The sequence below is a fragment of the Nicotiana tabacum genome, chromosome 22 (genome assembly GCF_000715075.1).
Source record: "Nicotiana tabacum cultivar K326 chromosome 22, ASM71507v2, whole genome shotgun sequence".
Taxonomy (NCBI): Eukaryota; Viridiplantae; Streptophyta; class Magnoliopsida; order Solanales; family Solanaceae; genus Nicotiana; species Nicotiana tabacum.
This window is the reverse complement of record NC_134101.1, coordinates 161,745,944-161,749,491: the sequence shown is the minus strand read 5'-3', so window position 1 is coordinate 161,749,491 and position 3,548 is coordinate 161,745,944.

Sequence of the window (3,548 nt, the reverse complement as noted above, 5' to 3'; positions counted from 1 at the left end):
CATCCAAAAGCCCACATTACGGTCCAAAGAAAGACCTTCCGAGCAGTCTTCGAGAAATGCCAAATCAAGCAGGTGGAGGTGATTCATATCAGGGGCAACACTCTGGTCCAAATAGGAAAAAGAAATAAAAAATGAGAGAGTCTTATTGGTAAAAACCCCCATGGGCACCATAAGGCGACGAGAGCTGAGAGAAATGAAAATGAAGAGTCTTATTGGTAAAACCCTTATGGGCATTGTAAGGCGATGGGAGCAAAGAGAAATAAAAATGAGAGAGTCTTATTGGTGAAAACCCTCGCGGGCACCTTAAGGTGAAAGTGAGTTGATGGATGAACGAATGAGAGAGGTCTCTGGTGAAAACCTTTCAAGGCACCACAGGATGAACAAGGTCAGGATTTGGGTGAAGAAATCAGATTATGGAAATTCTGGGGCAACAAAGTATGGAAACTAAAAGTTGATTGGTTGGACAGATTGGGCCAATTAATCTGAAATGCATGTCGTGATCATTGGTGCCAGCTGCTCCACTTAGATAAGTCTCTTTTCCTTTTCCTCTTCAGATAGTCTTCCAGTTTTGGATTTTCTTATCCTTAACTCTGAAAGTCATTGCATTTCATTTCTTTTGGGTTTATTTCTCTAAGATGTTCCCGATGTCAGTTCTGTTTAAGCAAATAAGAAGGAATTTCAAAGCTCACTACCAGCTTCAAGATTGCAAAGCACAGTATGGCCAGAGCATACCACAGATAGCATGATGTAAAGTGGGATAAAGTGCCAGCAAACGTTCCATTGGCAAAATGATTTAGTAATTTCATGGGAGATGCAGGGGTTCAGTTAAAAGGGTCAGAGGTGTGAAACAACGGTTCGAGTATAGAACACTCGGGTCATCCAAAGTCATGGAGGTTTGAAAGTCAGTCGGAAAGTTAAGCGATTCAGGGCCAGTTTGGGGAAGCCAGTCAAAACAAACAATGCAGCGGAGAGACCTTCAGCAAGAATGCCATCAACTAACCACCACATTTTAAACTGACAAAATTTTCTTTGATTAAAACAGGGGCAGGAAATTTCGGTTGTTTCGGAAAATCCCTCCGTAGAGAAAGGCGTCACCAAACAGGTTTGATTTTTTATTTTTAGGACCCTCCTGGAAAATGGGACCTAGTTCAGAAATAGCGTAATCTAGCATAAATATATCCCAAAGGAATATAAGTTGGTTTAGAAGTTTGCATGTTCGAGATAAGATTAAATTAGGAGTTTTCAGGAACCTCCTGAATAATGGGACTTAACTATAAGATTTCGATTAGAGAACAATATTTAGCGTAACTTCTGCTGTAGGGTAGTATAATTCAACTATAAAAGTTGTCACTCTTAAGATAAAATTTGGTTTTTGATTTTCAGGACCCTCCTGGATAATGGGGAGTAGTTTAAAGACCCTCTTAGATAACGAGATTTAGCAGAAGTCACACCTTTAGAAGATATAACTTAGATTTAAAATTATCATTTAATTAAGAGTTATCAGGACCCCCCTGGATAATGGGACCTAGCTTTCAAATTCTTAGTAATACTTGGTAATATGATTTAGTTTTACACTCACATCTGTGCCCAACCACCAAGCTGGGGCAGAAAAATTTTCTTTGTTTGGTCTATTTTGTTGAAGTTAGGAGCCCGCCTGGAGAGCAGGGAATACATTTCGAGTCAGCAGTCAGGAGCCCGCCTGGAGAGCAGGGAATACATTTCAAGTTAGCAGTCAGGATCTCTCCTGGAGAGCAGGGAATACATTTCAAGTCAGCAGTCAGGATCCCTCCTGGAGAGCAGGGAATACATTTCAAGTCAGTAGTCAGGAGCCCATCTAGAGAGCAGGGAATAAATTCAAGTTTAGCAGTCAGGAGACCGCCTAGAGAGCGGGGAATACATTTCAAGTCAGCAGTCAAGAGCACGCCTGGAGAGGGAATACATTTCAAGTCAGCAGTCAGGAGCCCGCCTGGAGAGCAGGGAATACATTTCAAGTCAGCAGTCAGGAGCCTACCTGGAGAGCAGGGAATACATTCAAGTTTAGTAGTTAGGAGCCCGCCTGGAGAGCAGGGAATACATTTCAAGTCAGCAGTCAAGAGCCCGCCTGGAGAGCAGGGAATACATTCAAGTTCAGCAGTCAGGAGCTCGCTTGGAGAGTAGGGAATACATTTCAAGTTTAGCAGTCAGGATCCCGCCTAGAGAGCAGGGAATACATTCAAGTTCAGCAGTTAGGAGCCCGCCTGGAGAGCAGGGAATACATTCAAGTTTCAGCAATCAGGCGTCTACCCGGATGAAGGGAAAACATCTCAGATTACAATTCAAGGCAATAACAAGGGGTTCCACCGGGAGAATACAAGTCAACAAGAACCACAAGAGCAAGTTTGAAGATATAGATAGGATTTTTCAATGCATAGATCATAGTCTAGTCTAGCTTCTTTTTATTTTATCATGGTGTAGCAAGGGGTTCAGTAAGCAGCAGCAGCAACAGTGAAATCACAGCTTCATGATAGTCCAAGCTACCAAAAGTTCCCGAACTACACTGACCTAATTCCTTTATAGCCAAGGATATGTAAGCAACCTCGAAAGCAGGGTGTGGTCAAATATTTCAAAAATTCTTCCCACGGAGTATGCAAATGGGCAAAAATCGCTCGTATCCGCTCACTTTATCTTTGCACAAAAAATCTTCGTGTTTCCGGGCAAAGAGGGGCAGCTGTGAGCACGTGATATTTTCCCTATATGAATTACTCCCATAAATTCAAAATAAAACAATTTTTCCCGTTGTTTGCAATTTTTGTGGCATTTTTCGTTAATTGTTTGCATTTGTCTGCGCATATTAACTTTGTTTAATTAATAAAAAATACAAAATATTTAGGATTTAATTTTACCTTTTTTAGATTAATTAGTAAATTAGTTTGTTTTATAAAATATGAAAATCACAAAAAAATAGTTCATTTTTGCATTTTAAATCTTTAATTTGGAATTTTATATTTTTTCTTTAAATTTAGGATTTAGTTAATTATTGTAAATAATATGATGAGTGATTAATCTAATTGGGTAGGTTAATTTAGTTTAAAAATTAATTTAGGATTTTATTTTTAATTTGAAAAGAAAGGATTTGAAATTGAAAAAGAAAAAGAATTGAAATAAAAGAAAAATCCGATTTTTGGGTTGTTACAATTGAGTTTGTCCCAGGCCCAAGTGTTAAACACCCATTACCCGTTCAAATTGCCCCACACCCGGCCCAGTCCAATAAAACACCCAATCCAGTTTTCCCCTTCATCGAAACGACCCCGTCCCACTTAAAATGAATCTGGACCGTCGAGGTTTTCCAGATCCAACGGTGGAGAAGTTGGGATCTTCTGGTATAAAAATGTCCTAACTCACCCCCTACCCCCTCTCATCGTCCCCACACATCCTCAGAGAACCCTCACCACCTCCGCCGTGAGCCGTCTGCCGGAAATCGTCTCTGCCAGCGGCGTTGGTCCAATCACTACCAAATTAACACCATAGATTCCCCTACTTCTCCTCTTCCTAAATCTCCAAACCCCCTC